General features: G+C 40.7%; 10 non-coding genes and 2 pseudogenes across 10 annotated transcripts; all 12 read left to right on the top strand.

Moving 5' to 3' along the window:
* Window positions 1–101, top strand: LOC113083801 (uncharacterized; annotated as a pseudogene).
* Window positions 102–463: 362 nt separating this feature from the next.
* LOC113083778 (5S ribosomal RNA) lies at window positions 464–582 on the top strand. Its single transcript, XR_003283405.1, has one exon. It is a non-coding gene; the product is annotated as a 5S ribosomal RNA (ribosomal RNA).
* Window positions 583–942: 360 nt separating this feature from the next.
* Window positions 943–1061, top strand: LOC113083826 (5S ribosomal RNA). Its single transcript, XR_003283442.1, has one exon. It is a non-coding gene; the product is annotated as a 5S ribosomal RNA (ribosomal RNA).
* A 990-nt stretch (window positions 1062–2051) lies between these two features.
* LOC113083825 (5S ribosomal RNA) lies at window positions 2052–2170 on the top strand. Its single transcript, XR_003283441.1, has one exon. It is a non-coding gene; the product is annotated as a 5S ribosomal RNA (ribosomal RNA).
* Window positions 2171–2677: 507 nt separating this feature from the next.
* On the top strand, window positions 2678–2796 carry LOC113083790 (5S ribosomal RNA). Its single transcript, XR_003283416.1, has one exon. It is a non-coding gene; the product is annotated as a 5S ribosomal RNA (ribosomal RNA).
* Window positions 2797–3304: 508 nt separating this feature from the next.
* On the top strand, window positions 3305–3423 carry LOC113083813 (5S ribosomal RNA). The gene has a single exon (XR_003283429.1). It is a non-coding gene; the product is annotated as a 5S ribosomal RNA (ribosomal RNA).
* A 507-nt stretch (window positions 3424–3930) lies between these two features.
* On the top strand, window positions 3931–4051 carry LOC113083793 (uncharacterized; annotated as a pseudogene).
* Window positions 4052–4415: 364 nt separating this feature from the next.
* Window positions 4416–4534, top strand: LOC113083834 (5S ribosomal RNA). The gene has a single exon (XR_003283450.1). It is a non-coding gene; the product is annotated as a 5S ribosomal RNA (ribosomal RNA).
* A 516-nt stretch (window positions 4535–5050) lies between these two features.
* On the top strand, window positions 5051–5169 carry LOC113083777 (5S ribosomal RNA). The gene has a single exon (XR_003283404.1). It is a non-coding gene; the product is annotated as a 5S ribosomal RNA (ribosomal RNA).
* Window positions 5170–5676: 507 nt separating this feature from the next.
* On the top strand, window positions 5677–5795 carry LOC113083812 (5S ribosomal RNA). The gene has a single exon (XR_003283428.1). It is a non-coding gene; the product is annotated as a 5S ribosomal RNA (ribosomal RNA).
* A 514-nt stretch (window positions 5796–6309) lies between these two features.
* Window positions 6310–6428, top strand: LOC113083776 (5S ribosomal RNA). Its single transcript, XR_003283403.1, has one exon. It is a non-coding gene; the product is annotated as a 5S ribosomal RNA (ribosomal RNA).
* A 362-nt stretch (window positions 6429–6790) lies between these two features.
* Window positions 6791–6909, top strand: LOC113083811 (5S ribosomal RNA). The gene has a single exon (XR_003283427.1). It is a non-coding gene; the product is annotated as a 5S ribosomal RNA (ribosomal RNA).
* Window positions 6910–7232: the final 323 nt, after the last annotated feature.

Genomic DNA, 7232 nt, shown 5'->3' with positions numbered 1-7232 from the left:
CTGGTTATGCCCGATCTCGTCTGCTCTCGGAAGCTAAGCAGGTTTGGGCCTGGTTAGTACTTGGATGGGAGACCGCCTGGGAATACCAGGTGCTGTAAGCTTTTTGGAAACTTTTCACTTAGTATATAATATTTTGCCAAAAAGAGTCAATGCCGATCTCTGAATATTAGCAGGTTGGGCTGGTTAGTACATGGATGGGAGACTGCCTGGGAATACCAGGTGCTTTAAACTTTTTGGAAAATTTCACGATTATATAATAATCTTGCAAAAAAAAAAAAAAAAAAAAAAGAGTCAATGCCCGATCTCTGAATCTTACCAGGCTTAGGTCTGGTTAGTACTTGGATGAGAGACTGCCTAGGAATACCAGGTGCTTTAAGCTTTTGGGTTTTCTTTCCTACTTATATAATGTACTGGCGATTAGATGGGCTGGTCTTTAAATAGCCCTCTCTTTGCAGCAGTCTTCGCTTACGGCCATACCAACCTGGCTATGCCCGATCTCGTCTGCTCTCCGAAGCTAAGCAGGTTTGGGCCTAGTTAGTACTTGGATGGGAGACCGCCTGGGAATACCAGGTGCTGTAAGCTTTTTGGAAACTTTTCACTTAGTATATAATAATTTTGCCAAAAAATAGAGTCAATGCCGATCTCTGAATATTAGCAGGTTTGGGCCTGGTTAGTACATGGATGGGAGACTGCCTGGGAATACCAGGTGCTTTAAACATTTTGGAAAATTTCACGATTTATATAATAATCTTGCAAAAAAAAAAAAAAAAGAGTCAATGCCGATCTCTGAATCTTAGCAGGTTTAGGTCTGGTTAGTACTTGGATGAGAGACTGCCTAGGAATACCAGGTGCTTTAAGCTTTTGGTTTTCTTTCCTACTTATATAATGTACTGACGATTAGATGGGCTGGTCTTTAAATAGCCTCTCTTTGCAGCAGTCTTCGCTTACGGCCATACCAACCTGGCTATGCCCGATCTCGTCTGCTCTCGGAAGCTAAGCAGGTTTGGGCCTGGTTAGTACTTGGATGGGAGACCGCCTGGGAATACCAGGTGCTGTAAGCTTTTTGAAACTTTTCACTTAGTATATAATAATTTTGCCAAAAATAGAGTCAATGCCGATCTCTGAATATTAGCAGGTTTGGGCCTGGTAAGTACATGGATGGGAGACTGCCTGGGAATACCAGGTGCTTTAAACTTTTTGAAAAATTTCACGATTTATATAATAATCTTGCCAAAAAAAAAAAAAGTCAATGCCCGATCTCTGAATATTAGCAGGTTTGGGCCTGTTAGTACATGATGGGAGACTGCCTGGAATACCAGGTGCTTTAAACTTTTTGAAAATTTCACGATTTATATAATAATCTTGCAAAAAAAAAAAAAAAAAAGAGTCAATGCCCGATCTCTGAAATCTTACCAGGCTTAGGTCTGGTTAGTACTTGGATGAGAGACTGCTAGGAATACCAGGTGCTTTAAGCTTTTGGGTTTTCTTTCCTACTTATATAATGTACTGGCGATTAGAATGGGCTGGTCTTTAAATAACCCTCTCTTGCAGCAGTCTTCGCTTAACGGCCATACCAACCTGGCTATGCCGATCTCGTCTGCTCTCCGAAGCTAAGCAGGTTTGGGCCTAGTTAGTAACTTGGAGGGAGACGCGCCTGGGAATACCAGGTGCTTGTACAGCTTTTTGGAAACTTTTCACTTAGTATATAATAATTTGCCAAAAAATAGAGTCAATGCCCGATCTCTGAATATTAGCAGGTTGGGCCTGTTAGTACAATGGATGGGAGACTGTCTGGGAATACCAGGGTGCTTTAAACATTTTGGAAAATTTCACGATTTAATATAATAATCTTGCAAAAAAAAAAAACAAAAAAAAGAGTCCAATGCCGATCTCTGAATCTTACCAGGCTTTAGGTCTGGTTAGTACTTGGATGAGAGACTGCCTAGGAATACCAGGTGCTTTAAGCTTTTGGGTTTTCTTTCCTACTTATATAATGTACTGACGATTAGATGGGCTGGTCTTTAAATAGCCCTCTCTTTGCAGCAGTCTTCGCTTACGGCCATACCAACCTGGCTATGCCCGATCTCGTCTGCTCTCGGAAGCTAAGCAGGTTTGGGCCTGGTTAGTACTTGGATGGGAGACCGCCTGGGAATACCAGGTGCTGTAAGCTTTTTGGAAACTTTTCACTTAGTATATAATAATTTTGCCAAAAAATAGAGTCAATGCCCGATCTCTGAATATTAGCAGGTTTGGGCCTGGTTAGTACTGGATGGGAGACTGCCTGGAATACCAGGTGCTGTAAGCTTTTTGGAAAAATTTCACGATTTATATAATAATCTTGCCAAAAAAAAAAAAAAAAAAGTCAATGCCCGATCTCTGAATATTAGCAGGTTTGGGCCTGTTAGTACATGGATGGGAGACTGCCTGGGAATACCAGGTGCTTTAACTTTTTGGAAAATTTCACGATTTATATAATAATCTTGCAAAAAAAAAAAAAAAAAAAGAGTCAATGCCCGATCTCTGAATCTTACCAGGTTTAGGTCTGGTTAGTACTTGGATGAGAGACTGCCTAGGAATACCAGGTGTTTTAAGCTTTGGGTTTTCTTTCCTACTTATATAATATACTGGCGATTAGATGGGCTGCTCTTTAAATAGCCCTCTCTTTGCAGCATTTTTCGCTTACAGCCATACCAATCTGGCTATGCCCGGTCTCGTCTGCTCTCCGAAGCTAAGCAGGTTTGGGCCTGGTTAGTACTTGGATGGGAGACCGCCTGGGAATACCAGGTGCTGTAAGCTTTTTGGAAACTTTACACTTAGTATATATAATTTTGCCAAAAAATAGTCAATGCCGATCTCTGAATATTAGCAGGTTTGGGACTGGTTACTACATGGATGGGAGACTGCCTGGGAAACCAGGTGCTTTAAACTTTTTGGAAAATTTCACGACTTATATAATAATCTTGCAAAAAAAAAAAAAAAAAAAAAAAAAGTCAATGCCCGATCTCTGAATATTAGCAGGTTTGGGCCTGTTAGTACATGCATGGGAGACTGCCTGGGAATACCAGGTGCTTTAAACTCTTTGGAAAATTTCACGATTATATAATAATCTTGCAAAAAAAAAAAAAAAAGAGTCAATGCCCAATCTCTGAATCTTAGCAGGTTTAGGTCTGGTTAGTACTTGGATGAGAGACTGCCTAGGAATACCAGGTGCTTTAAGCTTTTGGGTTTTCTTTCCTACTTATATAATGTTACTGACGATTAGATGGGCTGGTCTTTAAATAGCCCTCTCTTTGCAGCAGTCTTCGCTTACGGCCATACCAACCTGGTTATGCCCGATCTCGTCTGCTCTCGGAAGCTAAGCAGGTTTGGGCCTGGTTAGTACTTGGATGGGAGACCGCCTGGGAATACCAGGTGCTGTAAGCTTTTGGAAACTTTTCACTTAGTATATAATAATTTTGCCAAAAAATAGAGTCAATGCCCGATCTCTGAATATTAGCAGGTTTGGGCCTGGTTAGTACATGGATGGGAGACTGCCTGGGAATACCAGGTGCTTTAAACTTTTTGGAAAATTTCACGATTTATATAATAATCTTGCAAAAAAAAAAAAAAAAAAAGTCAATGCCCGATCTCTGAATATTAGCAGGTTTGGGCCTGTTAGTACATGGATGGGAGACTGCCTGGGAATACCAGGTGCTTTAAACTCTTTTGGAAAATTTCACGATTTATATAATAATCTTGCAAAAAAAAAAAAAAAAAGAGTCAATGCCCAATCTCTGAATCTTAGCAGGTTTAGGCTGGTTAGTACTTGGATGAGAGACTGCCTAGGAATACCAGGTGCTTTAAGCTTTTGGGTTTTCTTTCCTACTTATATAATGTACTGACGATTAGATGGGCTGGTCTTTAAATAACCCTCTCTTTGCAGCAGTCTTCGCTTACGGCCATACCAACCTGGCTTATGCCCGATCTCGTCTGCTCTCCGGAAGCTAAGCAGGTTTGGGCCTGGTTAGTACTTGGATGGGAGACCGCCTGGGAATACCAGGTGCTGTAAGCTTTTTGGAAACTTTTCACTTAGTATATAATAATTTTGCCAAAAAATAGAGTCAATGCCCGATCTCTGAATATTAGCAGGTTTGGGCCTGGTTAGTACATGGATGGGAGACTGCCTGGGAATACCAGGTGCTTTAAACTTTTTGGAAAATTTCACGATTTATATAATAATCTTGCAAAAAAAAAAAAAAAAGAGTCAATGCCCGATCTCTGAATCTTACCAGGCTTAGGTCTGGTTAGTACTTGGATGAGAGACTGCCTAGGAATACCAGGTGCTTTAAGCTTTTGGGTTTTCTTTCCTACTTATATAATGTACCGACGATTAGATGGGCTGGTCTTTAAATAGCCCTCTCTTTGCAGCAGTCTTCGCTTACGGCCATACCAACCTGGCTATGCCCGATCTCGTCTGCTCTCGGAAGCTAAACAGGTTTGGGCCTGGTTAGTACTTGGATGGGAGACCGCCTGGGAATACCAGGTGCTGTAAGCTTTTTGGAAACTTTTCACTTAGTATATAATAATTTTGACAAAAAATAGAGTCAATGCCCGATCTCTGAATATTAGCAGGTTTGGGCCTGGTAAGTACATGGATGGGAGACTGCCTGGGAATACCAGGTGCTCTAAACTTTTTGGAAAATTTCAAGATTTATATAATAATCTTGCCAAAAAAAAAAAAAAAAAAAGTCAATGCCCGATCTCTGAATATTAGCAGGTTTGGGCCTGGTTAGTACATGGATGGGAGACTGCCTGGGAATACCAGGTGCTTTAAACTTTTTGGAAAATTTCACGATTTATATAATAATCTTGCAAAAAAAGAAAAAAAAAAAAAAAGAGTCAATGCCCGATCTCTGAATCTTACCAGGCTTAGGTCTGGTTAGTACTTGGATGAGAGACTGCCTAGGAATACCAGGTGCTTTAAGCTTTTGGGTTTTCTTTCCTACTTATATAATGTACTGGCGATTAGATGGGCTGGTCTTTAAATAACCCTCTCTTTGCAGCAGTCTTCGCTTACGGCCATACCAACCTGGCTATGCCCGATCTCGTCTGCTCTCCGAAGCTAAGCAGGTTTGGGCCTAGTTAGTACTTGGATGGGAGACCGCCTGGGAATACCAGGTGCTGTAAGCTTTTTGGAAACTTTTCACTTAGTATATAATAATTTTGCCAAAAAATAGAGTCAATGCCCGATCTCTGAATATTAGCAGGTTTGGGCCTGTTAGTACATGGATGGGAGACTGCCTGGGAATACCAGGTGCTTTAAACTTTTTGGAAAATTTCACGATTTATATAATAATCTTGCAAAAAAAAAAAAAAAAAAGTCAATGCCCGATCTCTGAATATTAGCAGGTTTGGGCCTGTTAGTACATGGATGGGAGACTGCCTGGGAATACCAGGTGCTTTAAACTCTTTGGAAAATTTCACGATTTATATAATAATCTTGCAAAAAAAAAAAAAAAAAAGAGTCAATGCCCAATCTCTGAATCTTAGCAGGTTTAGGTCTGGTTAGTACTTGGATGAGAGACTGCCTAGGAATACCAGGTGCTTTAAGCTTTTGGGTTTTCTTTCCTACTTATATAATGTACTGACGATTAGATGGGCTGGTCTTTAAATAGCCCTCTCTTTGCAGCAGTCTTCGCTTACGGCCATACCAACCTGGTTATGCCCGATCTCGTCTGCTCTCGGAAGCTAAGCAGGTTTGGGCCTGGTTAGTACTTGGATGGGAGACCGCCTGGGAATACCAGGTGCTGTAAGCTTTTTGGAAACTTTTCACTTAGTATATAATAATTTTGCCAAAAAATAGAGTCAATGCCCGATCTCTGAATATTAGCAGGTTTGGGCCTGGTTAGTACATGGATGGGAGACTGCCTGGGAATACCAGGTGCTTTAAACTTTTTGGAAAATTTCACGATTTATATAATAATCTTGCCAAAAAAAAAAAAAAAAAAAAGTCAATGCCCGATCTCTGAATATTAGCAGGTTTGGGCCTGGTAAGTACATGGATGGGAGACTGCCTGGGAATACCAGGTGCTTTAAACTTTTTGGAAAAATTTCACGATTTATATAATAATCTTGCAAAAAAAAAAAAAAAAAAAGAGTCAATGCCCGATCTCTGAATCTTACCAGGCTTAGGTCTGGTTAGTACTTGGATGAGAGACTGCCTAGGAATACCAGGTGCTTTAAGCTTTTGCGTTTTCTTTCCTACTTATATAATGTACTGGCGATTAGATGGGCTGGTCTTTAAATAACCCTCTCTTTGCAGCAGTCTTCGCTTACGGCCATACCAACCTGGCTATGCCCGATCTCGTCTGCTCTCCGAAGCTAAGCAGGTTTGGGCCTAGTTAGTACTTGGATGGGAGACCGCCTGGGAATACCAGGTGCTGTAAGCTTTTTGGAAACTTTTCACTTAGTATATAATAATTTTGCCAAAAAATAGAGTCAATGCCCGATCTCTGAATATTAGCAGGTTTGGGCCTGTTAGTACATGGATGGGAGACTGCCTGGGAATACCAGGTGCTTTAAACTCTTTGGAAAATTTCACGATTTATATAATAATCTTGCAAAAAAAAAAAAAAAGAGTCAATGCCCGATCTCTGAATCTTAGCAGGTTTAGGTCTGGTTAGTACTTGGATGAGAGACTGCCTAGGAATATCAGGTGGTTTAAGCTTTTGGGTTTTCTTTCCTACTTATATAATGTACTGACAATTAGATGGGCTGGTCTTTAAATAGCCCTATCGTTGCAGCAGTCTTCGCTTACGGCCATACCAACCTGGTTATGCCCGATCTCGTCTGCTCTCGGAAGCTAAGCAGGTTTGGGCCTGGTTAGTACTTGGATGGGAGACCGCCTGGGAATACCAGGTGCTGTAAGCTTTTTGGAAACTTTTCACTTAGTATATAATAATTTTGCCAAAAAATAGAGTCAATGCCCGATCTCTGAATATTAGCAGGTTTGGGCCTGGTTAGTACATGGATGGGAGACTGCCTGGGAATACCAGGTGCTTTAAACTTTTTGGAAAATTTCACGATTTATATAATAATCTTGCAAAAAAAAAAAAAAAAAGAGTCAATGCCCGATCTCTGAATCTTACCAGGCTTAGGTCTGGTTAGTACTTGGATGAGAGACTGCCTAGGAATACCAGGTGCTTTAAGCTTTTGGGTTTCTTTCCTACTTATATAATGTACTGGCGATTAGA

This window comes from Carassius auratus, unplaced genomic scaffold (genome assembly GCF_003368295.1).
Source record: "Carassius auratus strain Wakin unplaced genomic scaffold, ASM336829v1 scaf_tig00039390, whole genome shotgun sequence".
NCBI classification, from domain to species: domain Eukaryota; kingdom Metazoa; phylum Chordata; class Actinopteri; order Cypriniformes; family Cyprinidae; genus Carassius; species Carassius auratus.
The sequence above is the reverse complement of the archived record's forward strand: the minus strand, read 5'-3'. Positions and strand labels throughout refer to the sequence as shown.